Raw genomic sequence first — 17,319 nt, 5'->3', positions numbered from 1 at the left:
ACCTGTTAGGGACATGACAACCTCTCTATTTTTCCAGCCTAGAAACGAAAATGGATGTTTATCCATATCCTAATGAGTCGCATTGTGCTTATTCAGAGGACATGCTAAGGCATAGTTCGACTGCTACCTCGTTTGAAGAAAATGGTTAGTGAGCTTGTTTAAACTGTGGCTATGTAGCTATCATGGTTAGGAATGGTTCACATAACACACTAAGCCATAAGGCTTATAATGCTCAAAAAGCTTATCCACCATGGCTTAGCATGACATTTGAATAAGGTCATCATGTGGCTGTTGGCTTGAGTTTGGCTTGGTAGGTCTTCCTTTTCTGCTACAATTGGTCAACTGTATTCCTTGTGTAAAAAATTTTGGCCATGCAAATAGTGAGTGGTCATTTATTTCAGCTTAAGGACTATGCATAGATACTTGTTAAAATCCGAAATAGCAGCAACTACAGCAAACAATAGCTTGATGCAGTGGCTTGGAATTGCAAAATGTGAGAGAGCTTCCTTTTATGGGGTAAGTCAGATGAGTAACCTTCAGAAGATCTGGGTTTCTCCTCTAGAGTGCCCCCCACATGTTTCCAGCATACTTAGTTTCCTTTTGTTCATGCAGCAGTAAAATGCAAGCTACTGATACATAGACAGGCTTCAGATTAGCATGAGTAAAAATCCCCATTGCCCTATGGAAGTGAATTGCATCCTGGAAATGGTTAGCATTAAATATCCCTATGTATTCCTAAATATATCAAAACTGCTTTGCAATCTGGATTGAAAGACTATATCAAACATTTTATGTGCATCTGAATCTCTTGATAACAGAAGTGTGTATACTGCATAAATTTCTACATCACCAAGAGTGTTTCTGTGCATTTGGTCAATTACTTAAGTTTTAACTATATTATATGCATGCGTGTCTGTTTGTGTGTGTTTTAATCAAAGTTTATGAGTAGTATATTTTAGTCTTTTTCAAATTAAATGTTTATCTCTTGACCTCAGTTGGGCATTTCCTTCTATATCTGATTTGGAATACCGAGGCACACAAAAGCAGAAATATTTGTTAGTGGTGATCATAAGACCTTTCTAGGGGGCTCATCAGATGAGCATTTTATAGCACGCTTGTTACTGGCCACTCACAGATTTCCGCAAGTCCTTTTGGTGATGCTGTCCATCTCCCAGGCAACTCCTTCTGATCTTTTTTCCCCATGGTAAAATAAGTCAGAGAAAATCCGATTTTTGAGGCTATAGCGAAACTTGCCGCCATTTCCTGCTGTGTGCAGGAGAAGCAGCGTGACAAAAACGCCCATGGAATGGGTCAAGTGGTTGTTGCTTGCTTCTTCTTTCGTCCCTGTGTGAAGAAAGAGAAAGCTGTTCATCCCTGTTGTGGGACAGAAGCTTGAGGCAAAGCAACAATAGGGAAACGTGACCCCCCCCCCCGTCTGCTAATGCTCTAGGATAAGGAGAGATCTTGATTAGAGAGAGATGGACAGAGAACCTTTAAGCAGCTTTCAATTTCTCAGTCAAGGATACTATTAGGTTCTTCACACACCAAGTTTTCCCCAAATTACTGCACCTTTTGCTAATCGTTTTGTGACTTCACCACTCCTGCAATACCTTTCTGTGTATGACTTTCTGTCAATCCAGCTCAGGGAGGGGAAACCTGGCTGCATTTCAGAGGCTCAACAGGTCCTGATCTAATGGCAGCACTGCTCCATAGAATACTGACATTGCTACACATTTTTAGAAGCTGGAATCGACTGCAAAACAATTCTTTATGAACTTTAATTTTATGTCAGATATGATGGTGGAGGCAGTGACAGACTTTGTATTTCTGGGTGCAAAGATTACTGCAGACGCTGACTGCAGCCAGGAAATCAGAAGATGTTTACTTCTTGGGAGGAGAGCAATGACAAATCTTGATAAAATAGTTGAGAGCAGAGACACCACACTGACAACAAAGGTCCACATAGTTAAAGCAATGGTATTCCCTGTAGTAACCTATGGCTGCGAGAGCTGGACCATAAGGAAAGCTGAGCGAAGGAAGATAGATGCTTTTGAACTGTGGTGTTGGAGGAAAATTCTGAGAGTGCCTTGAGCTGCAAGAAGATCAAACCAGTCCATACTCCAGGAAATAAAGCCAGACTGCTCACTTGAGGGAATGGTATTAAAGGCAAAACTGAAGTACTTTGGCCACATAATGAGAAGACAGGACACCCTGGAGAAGAGGCTGATGCTAGGGAAAGTGGAAGGCAAAAGGAAGAGGGGCCGACCAAGGGCAAGATGGATGGATGATATTCTGGAGGTGACAGACTTGACCTTGGGGGAGCTAGGGGTGGCAACGGCCGACAGAAAGCTGTGGTGTGGGCTGGTCCATGAAGTCATGAAGAGTCGGAAGCGACTGAATGAATAAACAACAACAATGATGGTCTGAGGGCCAAGGATGTGAAGGCTACATTGGCATGGCAAGGAAAGCCAGAGAAAAGGATTCCATGGGTGTGGTGCTCATGACAGGTCTGTTATTAGGATTTACATTTCTGTCACAACATAACCCTATCATATAGATTTCTACTGAAAATAGTCTAAAAGGACTTTTCTCCTTCCATTTTGATACTTTATTCATCTCTCTCTCTCTCTCTCTCTCTCTCTCTCTCTCTCTCTCTCTCTCTCTCTCTCTCTCTGTGTGTGTGTGTGTGTGTGTGTGAGAGAGAGAGAGAGAGAGAGAGAGAGAAGCACTGTATCTGAACATGTGAGTTAACCATCAGCATCTCAAAAAAGCAAGACTTTGAAGGGATCCTATATAACTCTGCAATATTGTATTAGTTCCACTCAGTTGTTCTATAATCCCATAAATATTTAACCGATGGGTCAACCAAATATATTGTTACATCATCACTCAGAGTGCTGCAGCCACCACAGCAGCCTTTGAGGTGAATGTGTAAAGCTGTGAAGAGACATTCCTCAACCAGTCAGCATAGGTAATCAGTTGGAAATCCTTTCTACAACTCATATCTTAACACCCTGTATAGTCCTTCCACATCAGAGGATATGTGAATTCTGAAAAGGAAACTACAGATCTGGAAGAGTGAGTTCAGTAGGAGGGGAAGATGGGGTGGGGGGAAAGCTTTGTTGGTGCTAGTTCACTTCTTCCTCTTTTTCCTGATTGCAGAAGTGAGACTTACTTGTGCCTCTGGTGGGAAGAGAACTTAATGAAAAATTATATGAAGCCTAAGGGGTTGTACAGACAGGTTGTAGTAATCTGCCAGGTTTAGTTTCTGGCATGCATTTTACAGTTCTGCTGGAGTAGACTAGTATCCTGGATCTTCCTTATGTCAACTTTGTCCCATTTAATTTCCATCATATATATGGTGTGCAGACTCTAGCACATGTTGGTCAGATGAAAAAAAAATACCAGTGACCCGTATCTTTGTACATGCTGGTCAAAGAAATATGTTTGCGTCTTTTGCAAACTTGAAAAAATATGCTCAAAACCTGTAAATTCCAGTGTTCATTTTACCTGAAGCACTACTATGCTGGTGAAATCTCCCACCCCGCCCCTTGACAAAGGTTTATAGGGGAGGAGAAGTGAAGGTTTATTTTGTTTGTTTCAAAGGGTCAGCAGATGAGCAATTGTTTTAACTAATTTCTTTTGTAAAGCTGGTCAGGTCCCCTCCTTTGCTCCAAGGTAACCAAAATGTTTACATCTGCATAATTTTTAAAGATAAAGAGATCAAAATTGGCATGGTAATTGCTCTTAAGGAGGGCTTTAGCCATCCCAAGTTTGAATCAGATCAGTTTATCCCTTGATTTAAGGAATTTTTTTAAATGGAAATTAACATAAATCTTTACATCTGCATAATTTTTAAAGATAAAGAGATCAAACTTGGCACAGTGATAGCTCTTCTGGAGGGCTTTAACCATGCCAAATTTGAATCAGTTTGGTCCATCCCTTGATGTTTTAGGAATTTTTAATTTTTTTCACCTTAACCCCTTTTCCTGATAGTCCACCAGTGTGAAGGATTGATTTTCCTTTCCTTTGATCATGTGTAGTTATGCATCTCCAAATACATAAAATAGTGATCTGCTGGTTTCCTTATTCAAGAGTAAATCCCATTAATTTCAACTGCTTTTATATCCAAATCATACTAAAATCCTATACATGCTTACCTTTGAGTAAACCCCATTGAACAGAGAGAGATTTACTTCTGAGTAAACAGAAGTATGATCTCAGAAGTAAGCATAGGGTTGCAGAGCACTTCTTTCCAGTTTGCTGTTTCAGACTTTAAAAAAAAGCTTCTGAGTGACCACACTATTAAAAGTCAGTTCTATATGTGTTTACTCAGAAGTAAGTCTCTCTCTATTCAATGGGGTTTACTCAAAGGTAAGCATGCATCTGATTTGGATGTAAATGCAGTTGAAATCAATGGGATTTACTCTTAGGTAAAGAAATCAGCAGATCTGTAGTTTATGAACTTGGAGATGCACGGCTTCGCATGATCAAAGGAAAGGAAAATTGATCCTTCGCATTGCTGGACTATCAGGAAAAGGGCTTAAGGAAAGGAAAGGAACCTCTTGTGCATTACTGACTCCTAGAGGGACGCCTGCTTTCGCTGATGTTTTCTTGGCAGACTTTGTAGCAGGGTGGTTTGCCATTGCCTTCCCCAGTCATGGCTACCTTTCCCCCAGCTAGCTGGGTACTCATTTTACCGACCTTGGAAGAATGGAAGGCTGAGTCGACCTGAGCCGGCTGCCTGAGAACCAGCTTCTGCTGGGATCGAACTCAGCCCGTGGGGAGAGTTTCGGCTGCAGTAACTGCCGCTTACCACTCTGTGCCACACAAGGCTTAAGGGAGGATTAAAAAATTCCTAAAAAATCAAGGAATAAATGGAACTGATTCAAACTTGGCATGCTGAAAGCTCTACTTAAGAGCTTTCAAGGTCCCAAGTTACATCTCTATCTTTAAAAATGAGGGAGCTGTCGGCAAGGAGGGAGCATTTTCCACATTTCTTTTAAGGTGAAAATGTTCTCCTAGTCATGCCTACTCATGAGTAAGAACATAGAGTTAAATGGGGCCTCTCTCCCACCCCCTTCACAGTTGAGTGGAGAACCACCCCGCCCTCCTCTTTTGTTAGCGAGACTGCCCTTAGACACACACGCCCCAAACAAAGAATGGGATAATAGGATAGAACACAATGACAGCAATACATGGGAGGGAGGAGTGCATTTATTTCACAAGGAGGGAAAATAATCCAGACTTTCCCCGCTCCAAAAAGAAACGAAACATGGAGGGGAAGAGGAGAAATGAGTACAGGACATGGACAATGTCATGTGAGTACCAGGCTGCAAAACCACATACTAGGCACGGCGAGTGTGTGGTAAATTGCTGGTATGATGGAGCGCAGAGAAACCCCTGCACTTCAGAGTGGCATTCAAAATGACTTTGAAATTCTTTGTCAGTTTCATCTCTGTCTGCTGGGGTGGTAGAAAACTACTGAATTTCACCACTGAAACAGCAGACAAGAACAGCAGACAGAAAAACAGGATGCTTCTCTGGTCCCAACTCACTACATTTGGAAGAGAAGCTTGTCTGTTTCACCGTTATGCTTCCTAACCTTTTTCACAGTGACTAGGTAATATACTTTTAGCACTAAAAATACAAATCTTAGTGTGAACAGCTAGTAATATTGTGCATGTAAATTCCCAAACTGCAAGTGCCAACCCTCCACTGAAATGCAACATCTCTTTTTGGGATTTAAAAATGTTGCTTGGGTGGAAGTGGTTCATAAAAAGAAATATCTAAGACATTCTGCAGACTTTCTATGGATATCTTAAAAACCTAGGAAAGAAACATGGAAGACTTTCAGCAGAAACAGAGGCAAGTTTGTCACAAGACACAGTGTCCTTAGAAGACAATACATCTGAATCTATTGTGTCTCTAACAGAGTACATCTCATTTTCTGTATTAGCATGCCAATATTTCATAGGAACTGCTTGCTTACTATGCATAACACACAGGACTAGACTGGAATATTCAAATGAATAAATGGATCATAAATGTGTCCATGCAGTATGAAGTTCCTCAATATTCATTTATACGTTACCAGTGCAGTGTGGCTGCAACTTTCTCACGACTGGATCCCACAACACTCTAGTTAACATTTGGAGAAAAACTTCCTGTTCGAGGAGTAAATTGCAAGGGGAAGAAACACCCACACCCACACACCCCAGGGTAATATGGTGGCACAGGAACTTGCCTCACTATGCTTCACTTATTCCCTGCAGTTCCTTTATTCAAACATTACCAGAGTGACATGGGACCAATCAGTGCAAAAGTGAAAGCCTTACTGCTACTGTTACATAGGAATTGGGCTACAGTAATAAGGAAATAAAATTGGGGAAAACCTTGGAACATGGAAGCTAATGTTGAGAAAGCCAATAGTGGCTCAAGCAAAGATTGTTGAAGTTTCAATTACTCTAGCATAAGATGGCTTGGGCTATAATTATTATTATTTTTTAAAAAATGATGTTTATTAGTCCTTTTCCAGAAACGGGGCTTTCCCTGGATTAATTTTCCCCATTACAGAATCTCTCTTCTGTAGCCTATTGATGTTGCCTTTTGCATAAATTAAGAGGTAGATCTATGGCAAAATAGTATAACTGATTTATAGTTGCAGTTTAGAAGTACAATGGCACCTCAACATGTGTAGCAACTGAAATGAATAGGAGTGGTGAAGCATGCCTCCTCACCTAGGAAGGAGACCATATCTTCAGTGTAAAAATATACCAAGGTGACATAACTCCTTTTCAGACGAATTTGAATAATTCAGTCCTTTTCCTCTCATGTAAAGAGAGACAGGAGGAGTTCTTAGGCAACCAACAGGTGGCTACAAAAGCAGATTCTGAGGAGCACCTATTTATTTTATTTTATTTATTAATTAAATTTATCTCACCTAAAATAGTACTCACAGCAGCTAACAATAGAATACAGAACAAATAAAGCTATGATTAAAACGTAATTGTTTTAAAAACAAATCCAATGAAAACATGAATAAAAATAAAAGAAATGAGAAATAGGGCAGTGGATTCCCTGTAGGTGTTGATGCGTATTTTGCCCTTAACCTTGAGTATTTGAATTGGCGAAGCTCTCTTGCCAATGAAACTTGGCAAGGCTTATTCTTCCAAGCAAAAATGTCTGTGAGCTTGCATTGCATTTGACTTCAGCACACCTATGATTGAATCTTATATATCTGCGGAAGACAAAAGGAATAAAGTCCTTCATTTGAACAGTGCTTCACCAGTCACATGGAGTTCAACCAGGTGGTCTTGGCATAACGTTTGGAAAACTGGAAGCGCTTGCCGCATTAGGCCGTCACTTTAAGCCATGATGGTTAATAAACTACTCATGGTAGCTCATCTTGAAAATAAGTTACTGTTATCTCCCAAGCGATCAGAAAAAGAAGCTGCTGTGCATAGCTTATTAAGCCACTGTGCAAAATCTGAGTCAGACCCCCGCCCCTGTTGTAGCCCTCCCACCCCAGCAGCGGTGCTGTTTCACCCATTGACAACATTGCAACAACCTATTTTGACCTTCCACAATATCCCATTGAGAGGGGAGAGGTGAATTCAGTGCTTCCAACATCACTCTGACAGGCAGCCGCTCTAAAGTGCTGGAAGTATGCAAGATTGGGACCAAACTCCGTTCACAGTCTCCCCTGGTAGGGCGGCACCTGATGCACTATGAAAACCCTGCATGATTACACACAAAGGAGCAAAAAACCCGGGTGCAGCAAAGAAAAGGGGTGAGGCAAATGAACCCTTGAAAGTTTGCAGGATCACAATCAAACTTGATACACAGCCTCTCCTAGCAGGGATGCACACAAGGCCCACTGAAAACCCTGCACACTGACAAAGCCATGCGATTGAAAGCACCTTTTTGCCAAAAAGGGAGTGGTGGCTATAACTATAAGGGTTTGCAGTAGTGAGACAAAACTTCATACACAATATCTCTTGGCAAGGATGCACACAAGGCAAAATGACAACCCTGCACAGCTGCCACCACCTGACAGAGATGGCGTTTGACACTTGTGGATGTTGCAGAGCATACCGCCAGGAGAAGGGTTAGGGTGGAGTGAGGCTAGGCAGATTATGGAAATCGTGGTCTGACAGCTGAAGGAGCGCAACGGCAGCAGTTTTGACCGCTCTTGCCAAGGGACTCCGTAGGCGACCAAAATAACCCACTGTGACTGCCAGACGACATGATAACCCATGATAGGTTAAATAACCCACTCTGCAGACCATGGGTTATCAGAGTGGGTTGTTTTGGCCAAATAAGCCATCATGGATTTAAAAACTCCCAACTAACAACACGATAACCCACAATACAAAGCGTGGATTATTGTAACATCTGAACCCAGTCATCCTTTGGCTTTTCCATAGCAGTGAGATTTGATGGACTAATTTTGTGTCCCTGGAGAGAGAATATTTGAAACAACTTTTGATGTTTGCTATGACTTCCATGCCTGGAAGTTTTAGTTTCCTGAGGTAGCAGTATAATCAGCTAAGCAGGATTTCAGAATCAGTTAAATGCACAAATAAAGTGTCATGCTAAATTCTTGCTCATAGTTATAAGTGCTCTGTGAATGGTAATATAAAATGTACATGCATTATTTTTTAATTATTCCATTTATTGGAAATGGTTGCAGTTACTTCAACTTTTATCACAATAACAATTAAGTGATCCTGTGATTGAATAATTACTATGATAAATAATCCAAGTGGCCGCTAAAGCTAAGCCAGACATTTAGAGATAGATTCACATGTAATCAAAGAATGAAGTGAAGTGAATACTTTACATGAGATTCTCCTATATTTTTCACTTCTTTCTCTTTAGAAGAAACATGTGTCTTCTATTGGCATTAAGAGAAGAAAATCTGTCTTTTATGAGGAATAATTGTGTTACAATAGCCAACAGGAAAAGTTAATAAAAAGTGTTTTTAAAGCATATTTTATATTTTATAGGTCTATAATCAATTATTAGACCAACCTGTCTGTAGAACTAGATGATGGAGAAGATCATTATAGGACAAGACACCTTCTGTCTTTTAAACTATTTCTAAACAGTTAGGTCACTGTTTTTATCCAGAAGTAAGGGGAATTGATAGTGTTATCTTAAGTATATGAGACGGAGAGCTAAATAAATTCTCTACATTAAGCAAAAAACCCATATTCATAACAGGGCTTTATGCTTTTGGTTTCTTTATGAGATTACAATGGGCTTCTTTATATGATGGACATGTGGTTTGAATCGAGGAAAGTCCTTCCTCAGCAAGTTCTATATGTTTTTCAGTCTTTGAATTTACAGCCACTAGGTGGTGCTGTCATTATAGTGCTATGTCAGCATTTTACACGGAGCCAATAGATCTGAATAACATCCCTTGTCACATTACCGCCAATCTTTTTGAAACTGGGATAAAAGGGGGAAAGCGCAAGACGTTGGGGACATCTTTTAAAGAACCTGCTAACTTCCATGAGTGACCAATCTTGAGTGGACAATAAATCACTTAGGTAGAAAAGCCCATACTGGAGAAAGTGCATAAGGATTTAACACATTTAAATTAGTATTGGTCAGGCTAATTAACCACATCTTCTGGGTTGGATCCAGACATACTCATTCTTATAGTACGCCCATTGAAATCACTGGGATTTTAAATAATCTTTACTAACTTAATCCCATTGCTTTCTATGGGACTACTCTAAATATGACTGGATTTTTATATTTATGAGGTTATTATTTTTAAATGGATGTTTTGGGAATATGAACACACAGTTAAACTCTTAACCTTATAAAAACACTGTGCCTGCTGGATGCAATCAAATATTTCTTACAAGTTACATCTAAGGAAATATTTATTAAAATGATAAATATATATTACCACACATCACAAAAAAGGGGGAATATCAAGGTTTGAATGCTAAAGTTAATGCAGGCTTTAGACATTTTTTCGTGGCCCTATAAATATATGATAATTTCCTGGAAATTTATTACCATAACAATCATAGAGATTATAGGAGAAAACCAAAAGAGTATTGGTAGCATTTTGGGGCATCAAAAAACAAAGAAAAAAAGGAGACTAATGTTTAGTAAACTATTTACTAACTATAGCCCTTAACTTAGTTGTAAAATACTGGATAAAGCAAACATACCTACAGTGGATAATGTGGCTTTGAAGTACTTGGCAAGTCTTAGTGGTGACAAAATAGTTGATTATAAAAGACTATGGGAAAACAGACAATCTATATTCATAACAGGAGACTCTTCTTGATGTATTTGTAACAAAGTCATATTGTACGAAGGAGTTTGACATTCTTAAAGTGCATGAAACAGTGGGCAGGATCCAATGGTGACCTTGTGTGGGAACCACGTCCACTTGTCCCTATGTGCGCGCATACCATTGGTGGCTGCAATGTAGTGCTTCTGGGGGCAAGCCCCCAAATGAGTGGAAACGCTCAACAGGCAGGTTGCCTCCTTTCAGCAATGAATGTTTCCACTCATTTCAGGGCTTGCCCCCAGAAATGCTACAATGCGGCCTCCACTGGTTGGGACTTGTGGTGGCAGGGCTGCCTGTGCGTGCACCGGAATCATCAGACTTGGCCGTTTGCACAAGGACACCATTGGATCCTGCCCAGTACACCCAACTCTTTCACTCATTTATGCACATTCACATAGAATTCTGACTTCAGGCGACCCTTTCTTTGTAGGGTTTTCTCTTTACTTCAGTCACCATTGCAACCTCATGCTCACTTCTATCTTTCACACACAACAGTACTTTGATATCAGACATCCATTTCCCAGTCTTGTTTACATGCAAGTATATATGCATACACAAACAGAAAAATCTCAACCTCCCATTCCCTTGTAACATACTTGCATCTCCTCAAATAGCCATAGTTGGTGTGTTGAACTCAGTCTGATACCAATTTAGGATGGGTGGAACATGCATTAAATCAAGATCATTATATGACACACTGTTAGTTTCTTCTTATTTCTTCCCAGTAAGAAGTAATTTCTTTGAATTACAGGGCAATTTAAATATTGTTTATTGACTTTGGTAGCAGCAAAGCTGAAATGAGCTATCAAGATAGCCCTACTTGAGCCAATGGGGTGCTGCACTCTTGATCTGAGGTTGGCAGCTGTGTGTGGTATTACAGTTATATTTTATACATCATGTTCACCTTTTTGATAAATAAAGTACTTTATCATCATACATTAGTGTGGCAAAGAAGCAAATGTGTTCAGGCCTGTGGCTATCAGTTTTAGAAAATACATCCAGAAAATACTATCAGTGTTATCTTTTTACAAGAATCCACAATAACATTAGTTTCATTTCTGGATGGAAGACACTTCACTCCCTATAGCTCTACTAGGGGTCAACAATGGGTCCTTTAATATGAAAATCAGGGAGCGGGTATCTTAAAATAAGGAATAGCGTGTTTCATTTGTAGCCATCTAGTTCAATCTGTGGCACTCATCTGCTCAGAAATGTCTCTGCCACAGGAATAGGCAAATATCTTGCCCTAATTTTAAAGGAAGGGAGGTTTTCTGAAAACGCACAGTTCATATTTATGCCTGAGTGGGAGCAAGAGAGAGAAAAGTCATATGTTAAATTTTGCTGCAGAAGTCAAAGTTGTGTCGTCTGCTTTCTGCTCGAGTTGTCAGTGGTAATGAATAATGCATGTCATAGGGGGGTTGCCTTTGCACTGCTATGGTTACGGTCGCTAGCCTTGGTGCTGAAGCAATGGAACTACAGTGAAGGAAATTAATTTGCAGCATAAACCAACGCTTAATCAGAAGTTTTCCATGATAAACATGTGTTTATTGTGTAAACAAGTTTATAGAAAAGAAGTTTCACAGACTTTCCATGGCACATTGACTCTATGGCATATATGAGTTCAATATATAATTAATGCTAGGTGAAGCACAGTCACCTTCAGCCTACTGATATTGTTCCAAATTCTGATATAACTAAAGTGAGGATTTTGCCAATGGAAAGCAAGAGGTCACCATTTGCCTAAAAGCTCCTGATCTATGGTAAACCCCAGTTGCCACAAGGTTTGCTGTTAAGTAAACTAATATGCAACAATCAATAAACTTCAGTTTTCATCTTCTAGAATGAAAAATTATAACGTATTTTAGACTGCTGGCTCACTTTCACAGGCTCCTAAGCAATTCATTTCAACACAAAGTGAAAAGTCAGGATTTGGAAGATGTAAATGGCTTGATTTTTTTTTATTTTTACCAAAAAGTCTCCTTCATGTGAGGCACAAATTATGTAGGCAAGAGCTTACATAAGCGTTTTATCACCAAGTCCTCCATGAACAGTATTTGTGACGCTGGAGAATTTTTCCTGCTGGAGTTCGTGGAAGTATGCTCATGTCAGTCTATATATTTATCTGTTCAGTTTTCTTGGAAAACTATTAAATCACAATGTTACTGTAGTCCTTTATGCTTAGTATTTCTTTATAGTTATTCATAAGTGCAAGCTGTTGAACAGGGAAACAGTTTTCATCTTCAGTCCCAATTTTTCCCCCACTCTTAGATTATTTCTTTTGAGAAGTAATGCCTATGAAGTCTACTACAGTATCTTTTAGAGGATTTGTGGTAATGCTACTGAATTCAGCTGATCATAAACAGCCTGGTGAACCCCTAAGGGTCTCCATTTTCCTGACATACTCCACTGCAGCCCTATTAACATGTCTTCTCTTATTGCCATATACTCTGTTTTAATTAGTATATTTGAATTTGGAGCTCTATACTGGAAACAAAAGCTGTTAAATGGATCACCTGTTCTACTTTTAACAATGTTTCCCAAGCCCTTATCACAGATGTCTGGGATTTTTTTTAATACTACTGTGTGTTCTGTAATCTTCAGAAGAATTTCATTATAGGCTACCTTTAAAAAAGAAAAGTCAATTACCGTAGGCATTAATCCCAAGCACAGTGTAACAGCACCAAATTAATGCCATAGCTATACAGTAAGTGTATTTTATATTGAACAATACCTATAGGACAGTGGTTTTCAAACAGTGCTCAGGAGAATCCTAGGTCTCCTCAGAAGTTTGTTGGGGTTCATCAGTAAGGTCTTTCAGGAAAGGTTTACTGCCATGGTTGGCATCTTGCTGGTTTTCCCCCTGGAAATGGCAACTACAGGAAAATGTTGTGGGTTTTCTAGGGTGAATCCTTAGTTCACAGAGGATTGTGATGCAACCCAAGAGGCCTGGTCATGTCACTCTGCATTGTACAAGGATTCCATATTTGACACATCATGGTAGGAAAGGGTTCCCTGAATGACTGTTCGTTTAGGGGCAAGTGAGGCACTTCCTAACTGTAAGAATTGATCATGTTCATAATGACTTTCTAATAAGTAAGAAACATATTGTCCTAAAATGCCCATTATGTTTGTACCCTCGGCATAGAGTTGCGTATTGCTGCCAAGGACATTTTTCATAACAGTAGATTCTGATATATTTGTGTGATTTTGTATACTTCTAAGAAGAAATCTTTACTAGGAACAGCATCTTATTAATTTTAATTTTAAATCCAACTTTCATCAAGTTGTGTTTAATGCATGCATGAAGCAGGGCAACTTAATGGTATAATAAACAGTTAATCAAGACATTAAGTAAAGGACCAGTTAATTTTAAAACTTCATTGGATGAAAAGGTGGGGTTTCCAGTCTGCACCAAGCTGGAGAAAAAGTCTCACAAAGTCTCCAAGATCTCTTTAAAGGAACTACTTTGAGGGTTGAGGAAGTTAGATCTTCCCAAATTTGTGTGTGTTCCTGCATATGGACGACTGTCATAGGTTACAGTTGTGTTTGTCTTTATCTGAAAGGTGGACTCTGTAAAGGTTTTCTGTATTATTTGTGGATGCCTTTCAAAGTTGGCACCTGCCTGGAGGTCAGGCAGTTGCCAACTTTGCATTTCTTTAGGCACCTCCTGAAAATGTAGTTGTATCAGGAAGCCTTCTCTTAATGACCAGCTGTGGTTTATTGCACTTTTGTTTCTTTTTAAAAATGCATTTAGTATGTTTTTATTCTTTTATTCAATTTGTCCACTGCTCCAAAATTCTTGAATGGGGAACGGTATATAAATATTGTAAATAAATAAATAATAAATAAATCCAAAAGGTAATATGGAGAGTTGCAGTTCTCTCTCTCTCTCTCTCTCTCTCTCTCTCTCTCTCTCTCTCTCTCTCTCTCTCTCTAACTTAATCCACAATCCTACAACCTCCCACAACCTGTTCTACCTGAAGAGACATTAACAAGTCAGATGTGCAGATGTGCTAAGGATAAGTGCCCACCAAAGCAGGCTGATGTGGAATGTGTGCTAGGCTCCCCATTATTCATCCATATTTCTCTCCAACTAGTGCATAAACAATTGCCCCACTACAGACAGAGAACATCAGTTACACTGTAATTTCTAAGATCAGTATTTTAACTTTAAACTTGCTACAGGTGACTCCCTTGTGTAAAAAAAAAAAAAAAAAAAGGAATAGCCATGAGCTGCCATGCAATGTATACTTGGCAAAAAGTCTAATTGAAATCAACAAGATTTGTGGTGCCAGTAATGGAAGAAATATATGAATCAAGGGGTTCCTAATGTGGTACCCATAAAGCTTTTCACTCCCTGCCCCCTTCAAAATAATAATAATAATAATAATAATAATAATAATAATAATAATAATAATAAATGTTAAGGTGCCAAGTTCTCATTCCTGTTCCTGAAACTGACACTGCTCAGCTGTTCATTGGACAAAAAGAGAAGGCAAAGGGGAGAGAAAGAGTGAGGCTAGAGGGTGGGAGTGGAGAGAAACCACAAAATAAAGGGATGAGTGGAAGAGAAATGAAAAAGGAGGGAGAGAATGAAAAAGGTAAGAGATGGGGGAAGGGGGAAGGGACAGAAATAGTGAGGAAAGGGATTGAGGGAGAGATAACAAGGCTAGAGAGAACGAGAGAGAGCGCAAAGGGAAAAGATCTGTGTGGACAGGAGAAGATTGGGTGGGCCAGGAAACAACTTTTTCCATTTCCCCCTCCCTCCCAGCCTCTAGCCTTACTCTTTCACTCCCCCCCCGCAACCTCTTGACCAACTAGGCCCCCACGGCAGCCATATTGTGGCTAGTTGCATCCTCTATGGGAGACATTGGCCCTTTCTACACCTAAGGATTATCCCAGGAAAATGGAGGGATTGTCCTTGCCTGCTCCCGGGATCCCCTGTATATCATTTGGATGCACAGGGATGATCCTGGGACAATCCCAGGATAAATGGCTGGTGTAGACATGCTCGTTGTGTGGTGGAGCCCACAGCAGTTTCTCAAATTCCCAAATATGCTTATTGGTCAAAAAAAGGTTGGGGACCCCTATGTTAATCTATTTATCCCAGTATATTGTTCGCAACAATCACATCTACAAATGTAACTTTACATTGGATTGAATACGATGGTGGACTTTCACTCATGAAAGGGCTATTTTAAACCACATGCTAGAACATATGGACAAGTCAAGAAATCCGAAGTTGTTATGCTACTTACAGAAGAGAGAGCACGAGCACTTCTACAGACTGACCCTACTTGTTACAGCACTGCACGGATTGTTTCGCTAGTGCAAGCTTTTACACAGGAGTGCAGCAGCTATTTTCACTACACTCATGGTGCTCTGGATTCAACCCCAATGTATTTGGTTATATATTTATTTATGATAAGAAAAGCAAATGGTTGAAGGCTGTTACAGAGGGATTTATTTTATTCATTTATTTTGTCTTTTAGAAAATGAATTTGGAGGAAAATTTGTGAATCCAACCCAGTGGATTTGATAGGCTTGGAAAGAAGAGTCTGGACCAAAGAACAATTATCCCGCTAAACAATTTCAGGTACAATTAACCAAAATACTCTTGAGATTATTGACAAGAATTCATTTCCTGATGAGCTTTTCCTATTTGCTGCTCTCGGTAACCACTGTGATATTATCTGCTTAGTGTTTCACAGCGTCTAAGATGCAGTTAAATTGTGTTGCATGTGCTCTTGAAAGAACCATTCATGCTATGAAGATCCAAACACTGCTCAGCTAAAAATGCATATATTGTTCACGCTGATGCAGTTATGCAAACAAAAGGGAATTTCTTTTCCTATATAATGCTTAATACAACAGCATTTTCTCAATACAAGACGAGGGCTGCATACAACCTAATTATCAAAATGTATATGCGGCTTTATGAATTTATTTAAAAATGTCAGTAGGAAAAAAAAAAGCTTGGCTTTAAATATAGTTGTGTTTCTTGATATACTCAGCAATAGTGCAGTTTCGTATTACCCACCCACCACCTACATTAAGGGAAAATTCAAAACTGTGCCATTTTTATCAGCAAAATAATCACTCAACAACTTAAGAATAGAAATGTGTGAGGATGCCACACAACCGAACCTGTTTATGTTACACCCTACTCCCAGTTCTACTTTTCCCCTTGTTTTACAGGGTGATGACTGTATGATATTTGATTTACAATTCATGTTGTTGGTGGGTGGGGAAAGGAAAGAAATACATTTTGCATCTCAATTATTGTATTGATTTGGGTATGCTTCAGTAAGAGGATATATCAGGCCTAAGTAGAAAATGTAAGTTCTTTTAATCTGAAGCTGAGTAAAATCTTTAGTATTAGTAGAAAGGCACTGCTGTTCTTCCTTTTATCTTTGCATCTTTACAGCCTGAATGCAATCCAGTTTATTTAAAGGTGTGCTTAAAATATCTCATTAAAAGAAGTATTATCCAAGTGCTAACAAAGTCAGCCTAACCCACCTCTAGACTCCATGTGCATTGTTGCACAGACCGTTCTTCATAATGTGGCTGCCCACTCCAATAACTGCAGTTCTGGCTGTGCATCTTTTAACATTTGTAGTATTGTTTTCTGCATTCAAGTGGGTGTAGGAGCTCTGGGTTCATATGAGAGGTCCTGTGACAGCGTGGAATTGGGGTACTTCAATATATCAACTTAGTTTCATTTCATTTGTTACATTTTTATACTGCCCCATAGCCAAAGCTCTTTGGGAGGTGTACAAAAAGTAATAACCATTAAAAACACTTTGTACAAACTACAAAAATAAAAGCATTTACATAGTACCACAGAGAACATATATGTAAAACAATCTGTTAAACCATCAGCCAAGACAAGAATTAATTTAAGCTCATTCTATGGCTGCCAAAGGCCCAAGAGAAGAGGGCAGTTTTAACCTGGTGCCAAAAATATCGCAATGTTGGCACCTGGCGCATCTCATCAG

The 17,319-nt window shown here is 39.5% G+C and overlaps 1 protein-coding gene across 2 annotated transcripts in view; it reads left to right on the top strand.

Moving 5' to 3' along the window:
- Positions 1-17,319, top strand: part of MYT1L (myelin transcription factor 1 like) — a 385,911-nt gene that overhangs the window by 126,880 nt on the left and 241,712 nt on the right. For both annotated transcript variants that reach the window (XM_063125114.1, XM_063125113.1), the window contains exon 2: positions 15,814-15,917. The gene's annotated coding sequence lies outside the window, so the exon portion shown is untranslated. The remainder of the gene's footprint in view (positions 1-15,813; positions 15,918-17,319) is intronic.

The sequence above is a fragment of the Elgaria multicarinata genome, chromosome 4 (assembly GCF_023053635.1).
Source record: "Elgaria multicarinata webbii isolate HBS135686 ecotype San Diego chromosome 4, rElgMul1.1.pri, whole genome shotgun sequence".
Classification (NCBI taxonomy): Eukaryota; Metazoa; Chordata; class Lepidosauria; order Squamata; family Anguidae; genus Elgaria; species Elgaria multicarinata.
This window is presented reverse-complemented; position numbering and strand designations above follow the sequence as displayed.